The sequence below is a fragment of the Apium graveolens genome, chromosome 2 (assembly GCF_009905375.1).
Source record: "Apium graveolens cultivar Ventura chromosome 2, ASM990537v1, whole genome shotgun sequence".
NCBI lineage: Eukaryota > Viridiplantae > Streptophyta > Magnoliopsida > Apiales > Apiaceae > Apium > Apium graveolens.
The window spans coordinates 151,710,589-151,735,816 of NC_133648.1; the positions used below are offsets into that span (position 1 = coordinate 151,710,589).

A 25,228-nucleotide genomic window follows, 5' to 3' on the forward strand; every position below is an offset into this window, starting at 1 on the left:
TTATATCACTGAGGCATGATCAATTTCTTGAACTTCTTCCAGTGAATTAATTCCTCAAGTCTGTAGATGAACCTTGTTTCTGAATCCTTTGACAGATATTACTTTGCGAGATCTCTCTGACGGTCGATCCACTATTTACTTATTACATTCTTATTTGAGTTGAGTTGAATCCTCGAATATACAAATAGGCTATGACATATGACTTACAAATACTCTTCATGAATTTTGCATAACTAGGCATTTGCTCCAGAGCCTCAGCAAAGGGTATGTTAATGTGAAGTTTCTTGAACACCTCCAGAAACTTACCAAACTGCTTATCCAATTTTTGTTGTTGCAATCTCTTAGGGAAAGGTGGTGGAGGATAGAGCTGTTTCTCCCCTGTATTACCCTCAGGCAGAGTGTGTTCAACAGTAGTCTTCCTTGATTCCGCCACTTTCTCCTTTTGCTTCTCTTCTTCATCAACAACTTCAGCATCTCCATCTTTCACTTTTTCAGCATCAGCAACTTTTCCAGACCTTAAGGTGATAGCCTTTACTTGCTCCTTAGCTTCCTTCCTGCCTGGCACTTCAGTATCGCTGGGAAGTGTGCTAGGTTGACGATTGAGCATAGCATTGGCTAATTGACCGATTTGATTTTCCAAGGTCTTGATAGAAATAGTCTGACTTTTGCACAACAGCTTGAGCTCCTCGAAATCAGCACTAGAAGGTGGAGCAGCATCTCCTTGTTGAGGATATGATTGCCTTTGAGCATAATGATGTGGTTGCTGGAATCCAGGTGATTAAATTACTTACTGATAGGCTGCTGATATGGTTGCTAAACAGCATTCTGATTATTGCTCCAGCTGAAATTGGGATGATTTCTGTTGTTAGGATGATAAGTAGCTGGCACAGGCTGCTGCGGTCGATGATAATTGTTCACATATTGAATAGATTCATTCACAAGAGAACACTGATTCGTAGCATGAGAGCCTGCACAAAGCTCACAGACCATAGCTATCTGATTGACTCCGTAGTTGGCTAAAGAATCGACCTTCAAAGACAGCGCTTGGAGCTGTGCTACAATAGCTGTAGCTGCATCGACTTCCAGAATACCTGCTACCTTCCGAGGCATCATCCTTTGAGTTGGGTTTTGATGCTCATTTGCAGCCATAGTTTCAATAAGATTATAAGCCTCAGTATAGCTTTTGGCCCACAGGGCGCCTCTAGCTGCTGCATCGAGCATGGGCCGAGATTGGGCCCCCAAACCATTATAAAAACCAGTGATCACCATCCAGTCAGGCATACCATGATGTGGACACTGTCTCAACATCTCCTTGTAGCGCTCCCAAGCTTCACACATAGATTCTGTTGGTTGCTGCGCAAACTGAGTAAGAGAACTCCTCATAGCTGCAGTCTTCGCCATTGGATAGAACTTCACCAGAAACTTTTGTGCAAGATCTTGCCAAGTAGTGATGGACCCAGCTGGTTCAGAATGTAACAAGTCCTTAGCTTTATCCCTCAGAGAGAATGGGAAAAGCCTCAGCTTAATAGCCTCATCAGTCATACCATTATATTTGAAAGTACTACAGATCTCGACAAAATTCCTGATATGCATGTTGGGGTCTTCAGTCGCAGCACCTCCGAAAGAAACAAAATTCTGTACCATCTGAATAGTGCCCGACTTGATTTCAAAAGTATTAGCCTGAATAGCCGGATGAAGAATGCTTGACTGAATGTCATCAATTTTAGGCCGAGAAAAGTCCATAAGAGCTGGATCTGCTGCTGGAACTATACGATCACCCATGATTACTGGTTCTTTCTGCTCACTCTCTTTATCCGAATCCGCAAAATCTATCTTCTCCGGAATATCAAGAACTGAGTCTGTCTCCTCAGTCGTATCTAAAGTTCTCTTGCGAGTGCGAGAACGTGTTTGCATAAATGCTCGCTAGAATACCTGAAACACAACCGGAAATAATAAGTAACACGTCTTAATCAATGAGTCCTAATGACCACTGATGGCAAGTACATAAACTAAACAAATGCGCCGAGTCCCCGGCAGCGGCGCCAAAAACTTGTTAGGGCGAAAACACGTGCTAATAATTCACGCAAGTATACGCGTTCACAAGTAATATAGAATAATTCTAGTTCGTTCCCACAGAGACTCAGACTGATTATGTTCAATTATCGCTTACTCACCAATGTATAATTACTTCTCAATGTCAAGACAATAACACTTAAGTTTGATTAACTAAATATTAACTACAATTAACTATGAGAATTAAAACACTTAATTGACACTTGAATTAAAAATATTAAACACACATGAGATCATAACTTCATTACTACTTCATTCAATAGTTATTGTTATTAACCTTAGCATGTGACAGTGATGATATTAATCGAACAACACGAAACTGATAAAAGCCAACTTTCGTTGTACTAATACTATTCTATCAAACATCCACAATTAAAATAGAAGTTAAATAGGCATCAATTACGTTGAGACCCTATATGTCTACAGAATTTGACAACATAACGATTTAAGCACAAGTTATTCTTTATGATTACACAGGGTAAGTAAAACGGTTAGAGTTACCTACTAATCATGCATACACATACATGAACCTATGCTAACATGGCAAGTTCTAAACCTCAAGATCCACCGTCGCTTCAGAGGAGATTAACAGACTATCTTATATGTCCGCGACACACATAAGACGAATAAGCACAACCTATGCTAGATACCATACAATCATCACACACTAAGGTATTAAACAACCAACTAAAGAAATCCATAATAAATCTGCTACGACCCCATGATCACGATTAGCCCATGATAGAACTCATCGTCACCATGGGTTCATATGAAAACATGATAATACACACAATATAAACTAATAAAAATACTTATTAAAACCAAAGTACGTCACAAGAGTAATAAGGTTCAAAGTAAAGAAAACTAGCATCCACTGATACAACGAATAAAAGAATCACAAGAAAACGTATGCTTCCTCTTCTTCGTTGCGATGTGCTAAAACGGTCTTCTTCCTTCTCTCCTTGCTCCTTGCTTGATACCATACTTCTGTGAAACATTTCTGAAAACTACTTATATAGAAGCCCACAAGAACCAGCTGTCTCAAAAGTCCATCAGAATAAGGATTATAAAATTCAGTATTAAAATTTCCGTCCCTGAGCGGGCGCCCAAGCTCCCAGGCGGCTGCCCCAACATCCTGAGCGGGCGCCCAAGCACCTTCTGGAAAATTCTGAATTCTTCTCCTGATTTTGCTGCATTCTGCCCCCAACTTTCCACAACCAATACCACACACTTCCCTAGGCTTATTTCAGATGAATTCTTCCTACATACGCAAGTTATACCCTGAAATGCAAAAACACTAGAAAAACGCATCAAATACACAAAATTCCTGATTTCAAGACATCAATTCAAGCCATTATAAGACATTCTAAGTGGTATAAAATGCCACTTATCAGAGGCCACGCCATCTTGAATCCTGTATAACACTTATCTCGTACAGCATTATATAAATACTCATACCTTTATGACGCCACACTTATCCACACACACACTTACAAGTTATTGTCTTGGAAATGAACAAAACATTACTAGAGTGTATCAATCGACAAAGTTATAATTATTACAATCCCAAAAGTGATTAAGTCTTACCACGGGTGTAACCTTTATGTAAGGTTAGACTGGCGGCCAAATTTACGTTTCCTAGTTATTATCTTACATAAGTCATACTTATAAATAATCCGGACTAAAAATAACTGAAAACCAATCCATCTTATTCGATCTACCTGGGGTACTGCACCAAACATCCTACGAAACCACTGGCCATTTCCTACCCATTTCCTGGCCGTTAGTTTCATGATAGGCATCTTGATTCACTTTTGTGTTTTATCAATTTAAGAAAACATGTGTGAGCTATAATGCCCAGCATAATAATGTATAGTATGAAAAGACTGTATGAGAAATTCATGTATGATTCCATATACGATAAATATGTTTATTTAAAATAGTTCTTCACGGTGATACATACCTTCTTTCGAAAATAATTATTTTATTGACTTATTAGCTTGCAAATACCTTAATGGTAAACCCAGCACCTAGGCTTGGGTTACGGTATTGCATCACAATTCCAATTAGAAGAATATAGGACATTCACCGGAGCCACCGCTTACGATGATCAGTCGTAAGACGGAAATTACTAACCTTTTCTACTAGTAGGAGGATGACTTCCAAATTCCTTGTTATCACCCTGGCCGCATACAGGCTATGTGTCCCATTTTGGGTATACACACACTTCGCAGTTCCTTAGGTACACATGAAACCGTCTCCCATGGTACTGGCAGTCTCCCCAGTACACAAAGTACTGGATCTCTACCCCTCCCTTGTCCTTTAGAAAATCCTATCATATCTCAAGAACTCGAACCACATCGAAGTTCTCCAAGCGTTTTTCTTGTTGATAGGCACAACTCATCTCGTTTTTATATATATATGTACTTCCGGAAATTTCGGAGGAAGCACTAAGAAAATGTGAGTTGACCGCTGTCAACATATAAGTATTTAAGGGGGAGTTTATTTTTGAAACTATAGTCAAAATATTTACAAATACGTTGAGATAATATTTTCGACGATCCGAAATAGTTAGAATGATTTTCTGAATCTTCAGAAAATATTTTAAAATATATTTTATGAATTTTAAATCATATTAAATCATTTAAAAAATATTTAATAAATAAATAATAATGATTAAATAAATAAATCTTAAATAATTATATTTTAAAAGAATATTTGAAATAATATTCCTCAACTAATTTATGTTTACATTATTAAAGTAATCTTTAATAATATAATTAATAGAGTTTGAAATAAATAATCGTTGGAGAATACTTCTCCTATATTAAATGAATAATTGAAATAGTATTCATTGTTCGAGTAATTAAATATAGTTGAGGGCGTTTTAAATAAATTCGAGGTATTTAATACTTCACAAGTGGACAACGAGTCCTTTGTAATAAAATAAGTACGGACTTTTGATCATCCAAAACATCACCGGGATAATTCTCCGGTTTTCGTTTTATAACTCCGACCGACTCTCGGTCTTATGATTTATACATCACGCTTATAGCGCTAAAATATTTTACGTTATATAAATCGTAACACAATCATTATTGATGCGTAAAACTCAAAATGCTATTATCATGACAAGCATGTCATTTGTACGAAAGACATTAAAACAACTTTTTATTTAGCAAAAAAAAACAACTTTTCACAATACAACAATATATAGAGTCGGGTTCGTAAACTTTCCTGGGTACTTTGAAGTGGAGGGTGCTCTAGGGTCCGCCCGGAAATCTATGATTATAAATATTTTTATTTCGTTAGATCCCGTTCGTATTAATTGCTACTTGTACATACGCGATACTTATTAATCGTTCACGCAACTCACCTTACTCTTATTATTCCAATAAGTACAAGTACTTGTCATATTCACTTTCTTTTCTAAATCCCTTATGTTAGTTAATGCCTTTTATGTTTCGACCCTCGGCTTCGCTCGCGATTCCTAAGGGTTTCTATTCGCGTGGTCTCGGCTCTAACATTTTTATAAAATTGAAAAATACATATTTTTACTTGAAATTTTTATGGACGTTAATAAACTCGATTTCTTACTCTCTGCATAATTTTTGAATATCCTTAAGTTGATCATTTCTATTTCCAAAGTTCATAATTCGTAGCAGTTTTTATCGCGTAAATCGTTTTTACTAAAATGGTCATAATTTTTTATCCATAAATTGAAATTAAGCGATTTAAGCGCCTAAATGATCCTCATAAAATTTTCTATCATAATCAAGTCTTATTTTTTAAGAAACTACAGTTTATACTTTCTGTAACTCTGCAGAAAACTTATAGTTTTGTTTTGTTTGTTTTAACGACGTTACGATTACGATCCGAGTTTCGTTTACGCTCTAAATCACTAACCAACCATCAACAATCACCACAACATCATCTCAACACTAACTAATCTCAAGAATATCATGTTACTGAGGCAACAACAATAACCTTAATAGCTAACTAACTAAACATCAAGAAAATCACAAAACAACTACCAGAACTAGGTTTATAACTAAGATCTTAAAGTTTCTTGAAACTTAAACCTTAAACAAAGTTTGGTCAAGAATTTATACCTTTATTGAAATCTTGGGATGTGTTATTCTTGATGGTTGAACCTTGGGAGGTTTGGTTGTGCTTAAGGAACCTAGATCATGCCATGAAAATCAAGAAACCAAGTTACTATTTTACACTATTTATCATCACTTTCATGAATTTATTTCACCATCCAAACCTTAATGAAATGATATCAAAAATTTATCTTACCTTAGTTTAGGACGTAGGAAGCTTAGGAATTAATTGTAGAATTTTTCCATGGCTAGAAGTTGATGTTTTGAATTTGATTTCCCCTTTGTCTATGAAATAGTCGAATGGAAGAGTTTGGAGAGAGAAGAAAGTGTTTTTGTTGCTTGACTTGGTTGCTTCTTGGAAAATAATGATATATGATCTTGTATATATCTCCTAGTATTGTCAAATCTTTCCATATCTTCCTAGGTTAGCTCATGATCAAGGCTAGTTGCTAGGTAAGTACTCTTACTACTATTCATGCCATTATTCACTAGCTAGGTTACTATACACTAGCTAGGTTACTATTCTTACTAGGATAGCATACTATTTAACCATAGTTAATTTCTTACCCTAGTTAGCTTGTATGGTTAGATTGACTCGATACGTTTATTTATTCGCTTACGCGTTTGCTCGGTCGCTTATTCATTTTCGTAATAAATCTTCGTAAGCGGTTCGAGGGGTAAATCATTTCTTATACGTCCTTTACATTTTTGAAGCCCCATACTTGGTTTTGAATTTGTAGGATTTTAGATTTGTAAATATATCGTGATTCTCGTATTCCTTGACAGTTGGTAGATACGGTCATTTTTCAAAGTTCGTTTTCTTCGAAAACTAATAGTGTTTACATACACTTATTTGGTACGTTTAATCATGTTATCGACTCGGAAATAAATTTTCCCATGCACAACATAGTGTGGGCTAAAAAGTTTCCCCCGATTGTCAGGGTTACTATTTATCAAATGTTTTTACAAAGTCTCAAAAATTTGAGTTATTACAGAAATGATATAGAATAGCTGTTGATACCCAATTTGACTTGTAAATGGCTATACCAGAAGACTAACCATTTATAAACTAATACTTATCAACAACTAAACGATAGTCATTGATGAAGAGAAGAGAATAGCAGTTGATAGTGTCATAGCAGTTGAAAGCTGTGAGAACTGATTAGCATTTGAAAAACACAGCTTTAACTGACTATTACTAAAATGAGAGACTGATGTTCCAATATATCATCCAGAGGATAGTGAACACTAATTTTAAAATTGGTAATTTTCGGGTTTTTATTTATCGCGCGTTAACCGTTAAAATTCGTAATTGCGGGTTTGCAGTCAAATTCGGGGCACGTATCTATTCATTTGATATGTGTCAAGTTTTTACAGCTGATGGTACACGTGTAGTTCAGTTAGGGGAACAACAAAAAAATAAATTAGCAGATGGATATACTCCTCCATCCTTATCATTTTTCTTCCTCTCCTAGCTACTCTCTCTCTCGATTCTCTCTTATATCCTCTCTCTATTCTTCCTCATAGTCTCTCCTTACATCTCTGTTTTCCTACTTCCGTTTTCCCCTTTTTCCCCAGTGTTTCTCCGTTTCCTTCTTCCTTCTGCAGTGGTGTGGATTCCGGCGATTGTCCGGCTGCCTGTACTCCGCTTGCTGTTTGAGCTCTCTGTTCCTGCTCGTGTTCCGTTTACAGTTGTGTTGGGTGCGTGTGTGTAAGTGTGTGTGCGAATTGAGTTAAGTGTGTGTGTTGTGCATGTGTATGTATATATCTATGTTATGTCGTGTGTATGTGTTATTTGCGCTGTGTGTATTTTTCGGGATGATTCCGGCCGGTTCTGTGTTTTTGGCTTGGCTGTGGTGGTGCCGCGTGTTCCCCACACGCGTGTGCCCTGTTCATTTTCGACTTTTAATTATTTTTATGCATTCGATTTTTTGCAGGATTTTCATTGACTGATTTCGTGAAATAAATGAATATGTGGTGTGGGTATTATTAGCAATTAATCGGTGAAGTTCGTATGGAAACCCGAAATATTCGGGCACCGACGAATTTTACCCTCGTCGGAGATGAGCCTCGACGAGCCGACGATGGACTGTGATGACACGATTCTGTGTCCTAATATTTTAAAATAAATAATTATAAAATATGGATAATAATTAATAATTGTGATTGGGATGGAATTTGAAGATGTATGGATTTTGATTGATATTGTTGGCTTGATTCGGTGGTTGGGGATTATATTTGGATGGTTGTTACGTCGTGGTGGATTGGTTTGACGTCGAATTGTTCGCGGGATAGTCCGATAAATAAAGGAAGTGCTGCCCGATTTCCGGGAAAATTTAATTACGGAAATACGGGGGCGTATCCAGTAATTATCAGAACGTCGAGCGCGTCTAAAAAAGTATATACATATATTTTATATGAAATCTGATTGTATGTTGTGGTGAACTATTTTGCCAAAAGTAATAACCCTAGTTTTGTAAAATGACGAGTATATGTATTTATCCGAAATTGAACACCGAACCGATTTTTGAGAACGTGAACCCTAATTGTTGTGTGTGTTGTTATAATGCGAATAATTACAAGTCGGGATTTAATAACGAATGGGTAGATTGTTATTGAGGATATGTCAAGCATAACTGGTTTTCTAACATAGGGTAGTTCGACTCTGCAGGTTCTAGTCGGAAAACCCGAAAGATGACGTCGAACCAAAGATAGCCTAGTGATCAGTCGACAAGCTCAGCGAGGTTCCGAACAAAGGACCTGAATGCTGAAGTCGGATCCAGGATAGTCTGATAGTAAGGCGATAAAGCCAAGCGTCCCAGGTCAATCATGAATAGTTGTAAAGCTATGCAAGGCAAGTACCCCTGACCATTCTTTTATGGTTCAGTACGTATGAATAGCTAAATGCTTTATTCTCGTAATGGAATATAAACGTTTTAAGTTACGTATCCCCTGTAGTTATAAATCACTGTTTTCAAATTGTTTTGGGGAAAAGTAACTTCGCAAGGTACCAATCTCGAATGAAATGAATTGCGAACTGCGATTTATATGTGTGCTGGTTAAATAAATGATTTTGAAAATGAGTTAGGTACAAGTGTTTGAAAACTGGATAAAACGATCAGATATGAGATACATTGGGGCCAGAGTAGGCCTATTGAGGTGGCGTAAGAGGCTAATTCGGTTGCGCACAATATATAACCGATTAGTCCAGCAGGTCAGAGACCTAGCTAGTCTCTGAGTTCCGGAACAGGTATATAGGATGGCAGTGAGAGCTGTCCGGTGTTGATAGCCTGATCAGCTGTCTTCACATATCCGTAAGTATCTGATTTGGCTTTGAGATTCCCGTAACGGAACAAGTGAGTTATATAGTGGATTTGGAAATGAAAATGGCATGCTAGAAGTAAACTCTGGTATTGATACACAGCACACTACTGACGTTATTGTTTTACAGAGCATGCTAGTTTTGAGTATCCAGTTTATAAATATTTACCATGTGTTGCAAATGAGCTATAATCTCTGTTCCTGTCGCTATTTTATCATAAACTGTTTTTATCATGTTATTCATATAGTGGTACTGCTGAGCAATTGATTGCTCACCCTTGTAGAATATTTTACATATGTATTGCAGATGCCTTGGAGATTCTTGCGTGGTAGTTAGGGCAAAGTTCCAGCTCCTTTCGTGTCAGGCTCCTCTGAGATAGATGTGCTGGACCAAAGATGGTCTATTTAGTTGCTGCGTTAGGTCAGTTATGTCAGGATTGTTTGCAATTAGTTGGGTTGTAATAGTTGTAACCTAAGTCATATTTAAACCTGGAAAAGGTTTTGGTAAAGGGGTCGTAGTTATGTATTATTAATGATTTGGATTGAATTATGATTGTTATTATTGTTGGTGGCGACGTCAACTCCTGACCCCGGGGTTGAGGCCGTCACAACTTACATATCAACGGATGCTGATGATAACATCAATGGATGATGAAATATCAACGAATGATAGGATATAAATGGATGATGATGTCAACGGATAATGAAATCAGTATTTGTCACATCAGTTGATCTTCGAGGAGGAAAAAGAAACAGGAATTTCAAGGCGGAGAAGGACTTTATCTCAGAAGCAATAATATAGGTTTCCTTGTTGTTAATAGAATATGATTCCTTATACATTGGTAGTTGTGCTCTATATAAAGCACATATTAGGTTCATGCTATAAGCATTACGACATTGTTATATCTTTCGCATAACCTAGCAGCTCTCAAGGATATTTGTTCATCCTTTCGAGAGAGTACTTGTGTAATAAGTTTTTATAAGATTAATATAAAAACTTTTGATTCTGTTGAAGCCTTTTCGAGTTGATTATATTAACTGTATTCACTCCTATCTACAGTTGATTAAGGGCCTAATAATTGGTATTAAAGCTTGCTGTTAACGTACAAACAGTTTAAGATATGAAGATTAATCAACCATGTCAGGCAAAGGGAGAATATTTTCCAGAAAAGGTTCCAATTCCTCAAACTCTGATAAGAGGAACAACAGAAGAGACACTGATTGGAAGGAAGCTAGAACTGGAAAACTTGACAAGTCAAAAGAGACATATTACAACTGTGATGGACTTGGACACTTTGCAGCTTACTGCAGAAAACCCATAGCTGAGAAGAAACAAGCTTTGATCTCAAAGAAGAGAAACTAGGATGATTCATCAGACTCAAATAATGGGATCAACTATGCTCTCATGGAAAATGCTAATGCTGAGACCAATAATGTTGAATTAAAGGTACCTCAGTCTACTCTTGCATTTGATACTGATGATATCTATGAATTAAGATTATTTCTTAAGACTCTACATGTTAGTTTTAGGGATCAAACCTTAGAGAGCAATAGAATCAAGAGTGAAAACTCTGTGCTTAAGAAAATGAATAATTACCTAGAAACTGAGTTGCTTTCCATGCTAGAAATTCAAAAAGAAAGAGATAATGCTATTTATGTTAAAGAAAAATTGTTAGAAAAACATGCTTATCTAGAAAAAGAGCTAGCTAAAGAGAGAGAAGTCATTAAACTTTGGAGTAACTCATGAAAGACAACTCAGGAAATCTTAGAGGATAGTTGTTGGGGATCAGGATTAGGATATTCAGCTAGATCTAATTCTGATAAGAAAAGTGGAGAAGATACTGAGAAAACACAACCAATAAAAAACTGATAGACAGGTTAAATTGAACAAGGTTCAAATAAAGACCAATTAAGTTTAATCCTAGTGCTAATTATGTTAAGTCAATTCATGAGGAAGGTACTACCTCACCACCTAGATCAAACTTAATTACTGCAAAGAGTGAACAAGTTCACATAAATTCAGTAAATATTGGTTCAATGATTCAGAAACAGCTTAAGCAAAAGCTGAAGGATATACACATGAAAGAAAAGAGGAAAAGGTCTAGGAAAAATAGGAATGGAAAGATAGGTGTTAATAAGAATGGAAATTATGTAACCCCACCTAATGCACCTAGAAAGACCTGTTCAAACTGTGGAAGCACTAATCATCTTGCTAATTCTTGTAGGAAGAATAAAGAGATAAAAGTTGTTCCTTCTAAATCAAAGTTTAGAAATAGAACAACTAGATATAAACCATAGAATCCTTGTTTTCATTATGGCAGTGTTTGGCACTCTATTTATACATGTAAAGAGTATCACAGTTTGTATTATGATTTTTATAAACTGAAACCCTCTTTAGTTAAAGCAAAATCTGTTTTTGCATGTATAAATATGGATAGTAAGAATGTTAACATAAATTCTGATATGAAGTCTTCTGCTGCATATGTTAACAAACTTAAAAAGGCCAAAGGATCTAAGAAAGTCTGGGTCCTTAAAAACACTAACTGATTCAAATTGTTGATTGCAGGATGACAGGAGGAATGCTCTAGTCTTGGACAATGGATGCTCAAGACATATGATTGGTTATAAATCCCTGCTATCAGAATTTGAGGAGAAGGCTGACCCAAGCGTTTCTTATGGAGATGGCAACTTAGGAAAAATATTGGGATATGGCAAAATCAAAGTTGGAAATGTCATCATTAAAAATGTAGTTCTAGTTGCAGGACTCAAGCATAATCTGATCAGTGTGAGTCAAATCTGTGACAGAGGTTACCATGTCAACTTTTACAAGGAGCATTGTGATATTGTCAGTAAGTATGATGGAAAGATCACATTGACTGTTGTGAGACATGGTAGTTTATATGAAGCCATGGTCTCCACAAGAATTGATTATTCAGAAGTTTGTCTATTGAGTAGAGCATATGTGGAAGACAACTGGAACTAGAATAAAAGACCTCAACTTCAATAATATCAATGAACTTGTGAGGAAGGATCTTGTAAGAGGATTGGCCAATGCAGTGTTTACTCCTGATGGCTTATGTGATTCATGCCAGAAAGCCAAACAAAGGAAGATATTTTTCAAGAGTAAAACTGAATCCTCAATTCTTGAACCATATCACTACTTCATGTTAATCTCTTTAGTCCAGTGGATGTTATGTCTATTGCCAAGAAGAGGTATGCACTTGTGATTGTTGATGAATATACAAGATACACATGGGTGTATTTTCTGCACCCCAAGGATAAAACACCATCCATTCTTCTTGATCATGTTAGGGAGCTGGAAAAAGGGTCAACATATAAAGTGAAGATCATCAGAAGGGATAATGGAACTGAATTGAAGAATAGCTCTATGGAAGAGTTCCGTAAACCCAAGGGGTATAAAACAAGATTTTTCTGCTCCTGGAACTCAACAACAAAATGGAGTTGTTGAAAGAAAGAATAGAACTCTGATAGAAGCTGCAAGAACCATGCTAGAAGAAGCAAGATATCCTACCTACTTCCGGCCTGAGGCTGTGCAAACTGCTTGCTTTACACAAAATGCAACATTGATCAAGAAGCATGGAAAGACACCATTTGAGATGGTGAAAGGGAATAAGCCAAATTTGAAATACTTTCATTCGATTGTAAGTGTTTTGTTCTCAAAACTCATCCGGAGCAGCTTACTAAGTTTGACTTAAAAGCTGATGAAGGAATCTTTGTGGGATATCCATTATCTACAAAAGCCTTCATAGTTTACAATATGAGTACAAGAACAGTCATGGAGTCTATACATGTATCTTTTGATGACAAGAAGATAACAGGTCTAGAAGATGCAGTCGACCTTGACAAGTTGAGATTTGAAAATGAAGTACCTTACGCTGAACTTCTAATTCCTGACTTTGATTCAGTAAATCCTAATATCACTTGAAGCTCTGAGGTTCCACAGAATAGTGGAAATTCTTCTGACAGAGAAGCATATGTTGAGGGGGAGCAACATGATTCAAATTCAGAGACTACTACAAGTGATTCAACTCAAGAAACATCAGTAGAAAGATCATCAGACTCATCTTCCTCAAACTATGATGAGTCAAAAACTGATAACAATGGGGACACTGATTCAGGGGGAGCATCAAGAAATAATAGTGGTACAACTCAAGGAAATAACAGAGAATTTATGGATCAAGGGGGAGGTTCTTTTTTTAGGAGTCAAGTTCCATCTGCAAGAAAAAGGTCTAAGTCACACACACCTGACTTAATCATTGGAAACCCTGACAGTGGTGTAAGAACAAGAAAAGCCACGCAGAATGAATGTCTCTACCATTCTTTTTTATCTCAAACTGAACCTAAGAAGGTTGAAGAAGCTCTGCAAGATGCTGACTGGGTCACAATAATGCAAGAGGAACTCAATGAGTTTGAAAGGAACAAAGTCCAAACTCTTGTGCCAAGACCAAAGAACAGATCTATAGTTGGCACAAAGTGGGTGTTCAGAAACAAAACTAACAGTGAGGGCATTGTTACAAGGAACAAAGCAAGACTGGTTGCAAAAGGTTACTCACAACAAGAAGGCATTGATTATGATGAGACATTTGCTCCAGTTGCAAGGTTAGAGGAAATAAAGATATTTATTGCCTATGCTGCTCACAAGAAGTTTAAGGCATTCCAAATGGATGTAAAGAGTGTATTCTTAAATGGAGAACTCGAAGAGGAAGTTTATGTTGAACAGTCTCCATGGTTCATTGATCCAAAGTATCCAGTGAAATAGATATGTCCTAAGTCCAATCATGTATGAGGATTTAGGAATAACTTTTATGTAATCTGTTTTGATTTCATTGATATTAATAAAAGACTTGTTTTTTTATTGCGGGCTCTATCTATTTAAATGTTTAAATAAGATATACCACAGTTTAGATTAAAGCTTTTTATGGATTGTAATGAGATTATAATAATGAGACCTAAAAGATGATAACTCTAAACTTAAATAGTTCCTGGTCGTATGATTACTAACTGGTAATTAATAATCCGCAAAGATCGGTACATACTATGCTTGCTTCATTATGAAGGATGTCTGTTCTCATAGACATTTGTGTGGTGACACTATAACTAGTATGTAGGTGCTTATTATAGAATAAGTTCACTGAACATGACTCACACAGCTGAACAACTGATGGAGTTCACTCACGTGTCAGCAATTGTTTACATAATGATAGTTGTACAAGTATCCTTAGACTTGAGGTCATCATAGTCATCTTGTGTACACTGAACAGCTGCTCCTCCTTCATTACATCATTTTCTTGGTGGATACCGGTGTAGTGCTTCACACTTGAGGAGCAGCTGCTAAGGATCTCCGTTCATCATTTTTGGATCGCCATTAAAGACCTCCATCTTTCCATTAACGTAAAGCTTCTTAAGGTAAACATATTGAACTACGAATTAAATATTATTTTTCGCATGGATCCTGCGGAGGGTTTCGGTTTTTTTTAAGATTTAAATTTACATTTTCGCCGCGTTTATGTGCTAAAAACCCTTCAATGGTATCAGAGCTACTTGCAAAAAGTTTTTAATTTATTTATGTGTTTAACTGTTTTCGATATATGAGCATGTACGTGATTCGCCATGATTTGATGTTGATATAATATGCTTATATATGTATGGTTTTGAATATATGATATTCATGTGAGTTGTATAATCATAAGATGATTATGTAATTTGTATATATACTGATATATACATGATTTATGTTTGTTCTAATTATGAGAATCATATTAGATACGGATTCTGAATTGGCTGCTGCAGATTTGCTGAAATCTGGGTCTCGTGTCCGATTTACGCAAACGAATACCCTATTCCATAGGTAAACGAGCGTCTGAACAAAACTGATAGTTAAATCTATCAGCGACTCGTCTGTAAGGCGTTTGACGTCGTTTACTACCTGTAAACAGTGATTCTTGTTTTTCTAATTTGATTCTGATTTTTCTGATTTTTTTCATATTTTCTTTTTATGATTAGATCATGGATAATATGATATGTTAAGATCAGATTATGTGTTTTAACATGCTTTTATGTGTTGTATGAGCATGTTGGATGGTTATGGCCTTTCGACCTTAGTGTAATGGTTTTGGTTTTGGTTTTGGTTTTAAATACGACTTGCATGTCGTCAATCTTTGTAATCATAAATCTCGAATGTAACTCGAGTTATTCTTGTAAGTTCATTAAATTAGTTTTACTTTCAATCATGTAATGTAATTGAAGACTCAAGAAGGTTATCCAATGGAGGTGATACAAAGAAGAAGACGAGGCATACAAGAAGTCTAAACAAAGAAGAAGACTTATATAATAAGTAGTTGTATTTATTTCCATCACCATATTAGATTGACCTTGATCTTTATCATGAGCTTGATAAAGATCACATAGGATGGGGCCATAACCAAACACATTTACTTTATTGCACTTTACATTTACTTGTTTATTTAATTTTATATATGAGATATATGCCTATGTTTACCATGCGATGATAGATTTAGGTGAACTTAAATCAATATAAGGCGTGCTCTAGAAAATCTAGAATATGAATCGTTTCTTGCCTTAACAATAAATATTATGAATACGATCATGAGATTCTTGTGTTTATGAAACACGTAATTGAATATGAATTTTCAATACTGAGAGAAATGATGATTCTGTCAATAACAGATTTCTATCTGTAAGAAAGGGTTATTAAGTGACGCCTCTTGACAATGCTCCACCCGATCTGGGAATCATCTGATTATCGATTATTGATTTGAAATATTTAATTTAAAAGGAAGAATCTCTTTATACTAAGATTATGATTGTAACGTAATATAATCCCTCTAAAATTAAATAATATCAAGTAGTAATTGGCCAATGACACAACGGGCTTGTGTCAGTCATAGCCTTCCAACATGGTAGAAAGTAGTTCTTATTTTTAAATCATTGCCGTTTCGTTCTACAGCCGAGGGCTTTGATTTCGAAATAAGAAATACTTGTCTATTCCATAGAGATGTGTACATTGAATTAGAATCTAAAGGTCGGTACGTGCTACAGCCGTGGGCCGTTGGAGACTGATTCAATTGTACGGAATGTTGGGTTAGACTTGACTTAGAATATTGAGATTGTCGTGCCACAGGCATGACTCAATTATTCAAGAGGCTAAACTTATATTAGGGAATAACATAAGATGTAATTGACAAGAGTTGTCTGCCTATTGAACATCACATGACGTTTTGTGCCACAGCCGAGGTTGTATGATGGAATGTAGGATCCCTATTCCCACTAGCATTATGAATGCTTAATTTTCACTTAGGGGGTTGAAAAAAATTAGATAAACTAGTGGGAGACATTTATGAATAAAGACCCGATTCATATAGTGTTTTGAAATAAAATTGAATATTTGCTAAGTGTTGTTATGTGTTTATCATTTACAGATTTACTATATTCGTCATGTCTTCTGCACTATGACTCCGGAGCATACTAGATGCTCACAAGTTGACTGGTCCTACTTTAGCTGTTTGTTTTCACTGTAACAAGTTGGGGCACTGGAAGAGGAACTGCAAGGTTTACTTTGCAGAATTGAAGAAGAAGGGTAGTGAGACTACCGCTTCTGATTCAGGCATGTTCATGATCGAAGTTAATATGTCACTAGGTCAAATTTCTACTTGGATATTAGATACCGCCTGTGATTCTCATATTTGCAATTCGTTGCAAGGACTAAAGGGAAGTAGGACTCTTGAAAAAGATGAGGTGATTCTACGTATGGGCAATGGAGCAAGGGTTGCAGCCATATCTGTAGGATCATTTAGTTTACATATGCCTACGGGTAAGACTATTATTTTGAATAATTGTTATTATGTTCCCTCTATTGTGAGGAATATTGTTTCTATTCTTATGTTGGATGTGGATGGTTTTTCATTTATTATTAAGAATAATGAATGTTCTATCCTTAGAGATAATGTTCTTTTTGGACGTGGCATTTTAAATAATGGTCTGTATGTATGTGACGTAGAGCATGATTTACTCCAGATTCAACAAACTAATAAAAGAAAATGAGATGATGAAAATCTGATCTATTTACGGCACTGTAGGCTAGGTCATATTAGTGAAAATAGACTGCGGACATTGTATAAGGAAGGGTTACTTGACCCCTTTGATTTTGAATCATATCCTACATGCGAGTCTTGTCTATTGGGTAAAATGACCAAATCTCCATTTAGTGGACATGGAGAGAGGGCTGCAGATTTGCTAGGATTGGTACACACAGATGTATGTGGACCAATGTCTACGCAAGCTATGGGTGGATTTTCATACATCATTACTTTCATAGATGATAGATCTAGATTCAGATATGTGTATTTGATGAAACACAAGTCTGAAGCCTTTGAAAAGTTCAAAGAATATAAACATGAAGTGGAGAAACAAACTAAACACAGTATTATAACTCTTCGATCAGATCGAGGTGGTGAATACTTGAATGAAGAGTTTCTAGATTATCTCAAAGAAAATGGTATAGTCTCCCAGTGGACTCCTCCATATACTCCACAGTTAAATGAGGTATCTAAAAGGAGAAATCGAACTTTGTTAGACATGGTTCGGTCCATGATGAGCTATGCGAATCTTCCAGTATTCCTATGGGGTTATGCATTGGAAACCTCAGCATATTTACTGAATAAGGTGCCTTCCAAATCTGTTCCTCAAACACCATATGAGATATGGAAAGAAAGGAAACCGAGTCTTAAACACGTTAAGATTTGGGGATGTCCAGCTTATGTCAAGAAAGTTGACCCAAATAAGCTGGAATCTCGATCCGTAAAATGTAATTTTGTGGGATATCCTAAAGAGACTTTGGGGTATTACTTTTACACTGATCATCGGGTGTTTGTCTCCAGACATGCTACCTTCTTGGAAAAGGAGTTTATCCTTGAAGGAAACAGTGGGAGCAAAATTGAACTTGATAAAGTTCAAGAAGCATAAACTACTACGGATCAAGTGGAAACACCTGTTCAGACTGAACAACCTTCTGTGGAACAGCCCATTCGTAGGACAGGGAGAGTGTCTCACCAACCTGAGAGGTATTATGGCCTTGTCTTTGAGAATGACAATGAGTTGTCAATCATTGATGATGACGACCATGTGACCTATAATGAGGTTATGACTAGTGTTGACTCAGAGAAATGGCATAGTGCCATGAAATCCGAAATGGAATCTATGTATACCAACCAAGTATGGACTCTGGTTGAGGCGCCTGAAAGTGTTAAGCCTATTGGGTGCAAGTGGGTATACAAAAGAAAGATTGGAGCAGATGGCCAGGTGGAGACCTATAAGGCCAGGATCGTGGAAAAAGGATTCAAACAAAGGCAAGGGATTGACTTTTATGAAACTTTTTCACCTGTAGCCCTATTAAAATCAATTCAGATTTTGCTTGCAATTGCTGCTTACTACGACTATGAGATCTGGAAAATGGACGTGAAAACGGCCTTCCTCAATGGGGAACTTGAGGAGGAAGTGTATATGACACAGCCAGAGGGTTTTCTTTCCAAGGGAAATGAACACCTAGTGTGTAAGCTACTGCGAACCATATATGGTTTAAGGCAAGCTTCTCGTAGATGGAACATCCGTTTTGATGAGACAATCAAAGAGTTTGGTTTTATCAAAAACATAGATGAACCATGTGTCTACAAGAAGGTTAGTGGGAGCGCGGTAACATTTCTTGTATTGTATGTGGATGACATACTTCTTATAGGAAATGATATACCGATGCTACAATCAGTCAAAGTATGGCTATCAAATAACTTCACCATGCAGGACTTGGGAGAAGCATCCTACATTCTCGGTATGAAGATCTATAGAGATAGATCTACAAGAATGATAGGTCTTACGCAGGGTACATAAATCCAGAAAGTGCTTAAAAGGTTTAGCATGGAAAACTCCAAAAGAGGTCTCATATCGATGAGCCATGGAGTGTCCCTTTCCGAAAAAATGTCTCCTAAGACACCTGAGGAAAGAGAGCGTATGAGTAAGATTCCTTATGCTTCAGCAATAGGATCTATCATGTACGCGATGTTGTGTACAAGGCCTGATGTTGCTTATTCAATTAGTGTGACGAGCAAATATCAGTCCAATCCAGGTGAAGACCATTGGAAAGCAGTGAAAAATATCCTTAAGTACTTGCGAAGGACTCAGGACATTTTTCTTGTTTTTGGTGGTGAATCTGAGTTGAAAATAGAGGGTTATACTGACTTTAGTTTTCAATCAGAAAGTGATAGCAAATCCATGTCAGGGTACGTGTTTACTCTGAATGGTGGTGCGATTAGTTGGAAGAGTTCCAAACAGTCTACAACGGCTAACTCTACAGCGGAAGCAGAATATATAGCTGCAAGTGAGGCTGCAAAAGAAGCCGTTTGGATGAGGAAATTTGTTTATGAGTTGGGAGTTGTTCCTAGCATTGAAGAGCCTGTTGTGTTGTATTGTGATAACAACGCAGCAATAGCACAAGCCAAGGAACCTAGGTCTCATATAAATTCCAAACATGTCCTGCGGCGCTTTCATCTGATTAGGGAGATTGTTGAAAGATGAGATGTCAACGTCGGGAGAGTTGACACACATAACAACGTAGCAAACCCACTCACAAAGCCACTTTCTCAGATTCACTTTGATCGTCATAAAGACAAGATGGGTATTAGATACTAGAGTGATTGGCTTTAGTACAAGTGGGAGATTGAAAGAGATATGTCCTAAGTCCAATAATGTATGAGGATTTAGGAATAACTTTTATGTAATCTGTTTTGATTTCATTGATATTAATAAAAGACTTGTTTTGTTTTTATTGCGGGCTCTATCTATTTAAATGTTTAAATAAGATATACCACAGTTTAGAGTAAAGCTTTTTATGGATTGTGATGAGATCATAATAATGAGACCTAAAAGATGATAACTCTAAACTTAAATAGTTCCTGGTCGTAGGATTACTAACTGGTAATTAATAATCCGCAAAGATCGGTACATACTATGCTTGCTTCATTATGAAGGATGTCTGTTCTCATAGACATTTGTGTGGTGACACTATAGCTAGTATGTAGGTGCTTATTATAGAATAAATTCACTGAACATGACTCACACAGCTGAACAACTGATGGAGTTCACTCACGTGTCAGCAGTTGTTCACATAGTGATAGTTGTACAAGTATCCTTAGACTTGAGGTCATCATAGTCATCTTGTGTACACTGAACTATGCTTTGGTTTAGTTCTTAGTCTCAAGGGACAATTATAAGGGCTCTACTGGGTATACGAATTTGTACACGAAGATAGTGTATGATCAATAAAGGATCTACCCCTTCCAGTGAAGGAAGAGAATGTTCAATGCTGATCCACTTATGCTAGTTCAGGAATCTCTGGCCAGAGTGAATGAAATTAGAAAGGAGTTTCTAATTTACAGTAAATAGAACTAAGCATAGTGAATGGGAAAGAAAGTGATTAAATAAGATAGGCTTGACACAAGTTTCATACCTTGTATTTAATCGTGACATTGCAGGGTAGAAGGAATTGATTGTACGGTAACTACTCACTGAATAGGTTCTTGGTATTCTAAGCAGTGAATTCGTATTATCCGGATAGTCACGATATGCTGAGAAGTATCCCTCACGATGTAGAATAAATATGATTAATTAATTAATCATATTTAATGAATTAGAGAATTTATATAAATAATGATAAAATAGTTTTATTATTATTTATTTCTACTACCGGCTTAATATTGAACCTACAGGGTCACACCATAAAAGAGAATGATTTAATGGTGGAGGAATTATTTAATAATGGCTGATAATTATTTATTTATGAAATAAATAATTAATTGGCAAATTTAATAATTGATTAAATGAGATTTAATTGATTATAAATTAATTAAGAAAAGGTTCTTAATATTATTAATTAAGAATTTAATTTTTGGAAATTAAATCAAGTGAGAGAATTATTTCTAAAGAGTTTAGAAAAAGGATTAATAATTAAAATGTGTTTTAATTATTAGTGAGAATAATAAAGGGTTAATAATAATAATATTTTATGGGAAAATTTTCAGCTGAAAATTTTGCCTATAAATATACTATTATAGACCTTATTTTTGCCTCAACCAAAAAGATTTACAAAACCCTAATTCTCTCCATATCCTCCTCCTTCATTACATCATTTTCTTGGTGGATACCGGTGGAGTGCTTCGCACTTGAGGAGCAGCTGCTAAGGATCTCCGTTCATCATTTTTGGATCGCCATTAAAGACCTCCATCTTTCCATTAACGTAAAGCTTCTTAAGGTAAACATACTGAACTACGAATTAAATATTATTTTTCGCATGGATCCTGCGGAGGGTTTCAGGTTTTTTTTAAGATTTAAATCTACGTTTTCACTGCGTTTATGTGCTAAAAACCCTTCATCCAGATCATGTCTACTTACTGGATAAATCACTCTATGGATTGAAGCAAACTCCAAGGGTCTGGTATGAAACACTTGCTCTATTTCTGCTAGAGAGTGGTTTCATTAGAGGTACAATTGATAAAACTCTCTTTTATAAATACCATGGTAAGGACTTGTTGTTAGTACATATATATGTTGATGATATCATTTTTGGTTCTACTAATGATAAACTCTGTGAGAGATTTGCAAAGCTAATGCAGTCCAGGTATCAAATGAGTATGATGGGAGAATTGAGTTACTTTCTGGGGTTACAAGTTAAACAGACTAATGAAGGAATCTTCATAAATCAATCCACATACACTAGGAACTTACTCAAAAGATTTAGAATGCAAGACTGCTCAACTGTATCAACTCCCATGGCCACTGGAACCAAGTTAGATTTATATACTGGTTCTTCAGTAGATATAACTAACTACAAAGGTATGATTGGCTCACTCCTATACCTGATTGCTAGTAGACCTGATATCATGTATGATACCTGTTTTTGTGCAAGGTTCCAAGCTGACCCTAGAGAAGCTCATTTATTAGCTGTGATTTTTTTTTAAGTATCTCAAAGGCACCATGAATTTGGGATTATGGTATCCTGGAGATTCAGACTTTAAGCTAATCGAATATTCAGATGTTGGTTTTACAGGATGCAAAATAGACAAGAAAAGCATTTGTGGAAGCTGCCAATTTCTTGGAGGCAGATCTGTTTCTTGTTACAGCAAGAAACAAAAGTCAATTTCTACTTCAACTGCAGAAGCAGAATACATTGCTGCAGGAAGTTGTTGTGCTCAGATTCTATGGATGAAGACAACTGCTGGATTATGGGTTAGACTATTCTTCTATTCCTATATATTGTGATAATTAAAGTGCTATTGCAATGACAGGAAATCCAGTACAATATTTAATGACTAAGCACATTAGTATCATATATCATTTTATAAGGGAACATTTGGAAGCTGGTACAGTGGAATTGGTCTTTGTTCCAACAGATCAGCAAGTAGTAGATATATTCACCAAGCCTCTCTGTGAAGCTACATTCACAAGATTGGTGAATGAATTGGGAATGATTTCAGGACAGTTCTCAAACTCTGATAATTAAGTCTCCTGATATTCTTGAAGCATGGTATCTTATTATTTGTCAGTACTTGTTAAATACTGATTCTTATGTTAAATGCTTGATGCCATGATAACATGCAAACTATGCTAAATGATCTTAAATGATAATTGCATGTTGAACTACTGATTATGCTTATAAACTCTATTATTAGCTAAACTTGTTTTGACCAATAGTTTATGTCAGTAGTTGATAAATCCCGATACTAGTAATTAAGATACTGATAATGGTCAAACCATGATTGACTGTTATACTTCATTGATTATTTTGAATTTATTCGAAATAAATTGTTAACAATTATTTTAATTAATCAGCGAGTGAGTGGAATATCTTTTAATTTATTAAATGGGTTAGCTACTGATGCAAGTATTCGCTGATACTTGAGTATTTACATTGGGAATAGGAATATGAAGAGAGAGAGATCACTTTTTGCTTGCCTAGATACGCATAATCTTATATGCTTATTATGTCTAATTATTGCATGGTCAATCAAAGAGTCTCTTCAGTTTCTACTTTCTTTTCTATAAATACAACCCTTCACTCTCAAATCTTCTCACTGCGTTCTTCATATTCAACTCACCACTTTCTCATCATTTTATTTACAAACTTACACATCAAAATGGTTCAACCTCAGTTTCACACACGCAGCGGTGGTTGTTATCTACCGATTTTTAATCCTAGTGATAAGAAGATATACTTTGACCCTTACAGACATAAGGTTCGTATTTGTGGTGAAATCTACCATTCAACTGAAGTTCCAACTTCTATCTATAATCATCTCTTGGGATGATCAGTTGGAAATACACTTCTTCACTAGAGAGGTTCTTCTTCAAGAAGAACTTCAGGCTGAGATGGCCGAACGTGCTCGGCAAGCAGCTCTTGAGGTGCAAGAGAATATTATATCTCTAGCAGGCATAATGAGTAGGATTTACCACTGCAAGGCAATGATGGCGGAGCGAGCGGTGAAGAAGCAAGAAGAGATGAAGAAGAAAAAGTTAGGATAGATTCTAGGAATAGTCTAGTTCTTGTTAAGACTATTTTCTTGTTTCTACCATGTACCTTCTTTTCTTAAATAATGAATGAATATATATTATCTTCTTTTGCTTCATTAATTGACTTCTTGATTACTTTCATGTATATGTGCTTGAATGTTCTTAAATGTTAAATGTTAAATAAATACTTCAAGTTCAATATCAGATATTTTTCATAGTGCATATGAATAGACTAATCTCTGTTTGAGTTCATGTGACATTTCAGTACAAATTGAGCACTACAGGAAGTAACCATTATTAAAGAAGAAAATTTAAGGAAGATTTAATTCTTAATCACTAAGAGTTATAATCTTTGAGTGTTGCTTACAATTCAAACTCTTTTGAAACTTTCTTTTTCTAATCAAGAAAGTTGTCCACACTCAGTCTCAAATTTCATATATCTTATATCTTAAATTTCTTCTTACAACTGAAACACTTGAATTCTTTTCTCAAATATTGCCAAAAATCAAGTGTCATAATTCTTGAATTATGTTCACCACTCAGAAACAACATTTAGTTGGTTAGAGACTACTTGCCGAGGTAGATCTTGATGATACTAACAGAGACACAGAGGTTTCATTAGTTTTTACTGAAGACTCTATGATATATTTCATTAAACACATTCAAGTGTTAGTTCTTTGCAAGAAGAACAAAGGTTTGAGATCCTGGTACATGACGGTAACCTGACCAAATCCTCTCTAATTCAAATGGAGGTTCTCATTATTGATGAACAACAACTGTCATAACCACAGTATCTATTGTGAGCCTTATTGTGAATTCACAAGGTATAAATACATGTGTTACTTTATCAGCATTAATTTTAAATATTGATTTAGTTCTTTCAGAATTTATAGTATACTTTTCATGATATAAATCCTAGACATGATTATATCTAGACCTTAGTTAAGGACTACCTCTAGTTGTATGATCACATATCACCCTTCTTTAGCCACCTCTTATTTCTATAGGACAATCTTTCTGAGCCTTTTTTTGTGAGATGTGTGAAAATATTAAGAGAAAAACAGAATTTAAGAGAGGCAGGATCCTTCCTGGCAAAAGGAGAGGTAAATGAGAGATATGATTTAGGAATCCTTGTG

General features: G+C 35.9%; 1 pseudogene; it reads left to right on the top strand.

Moving 5' to 3' along the window:
• Positions 1–1,279: 1,279 nt before the first annotated feature.
• LOC141709313 (small nucleolar RNA R71) lies at positions 1,280–1,394 on the top strand (annotated as a pseudogene).
• The last annotated feature ends 23,834 nt before the right edge of the window (positions 1,395–25,228 follow it).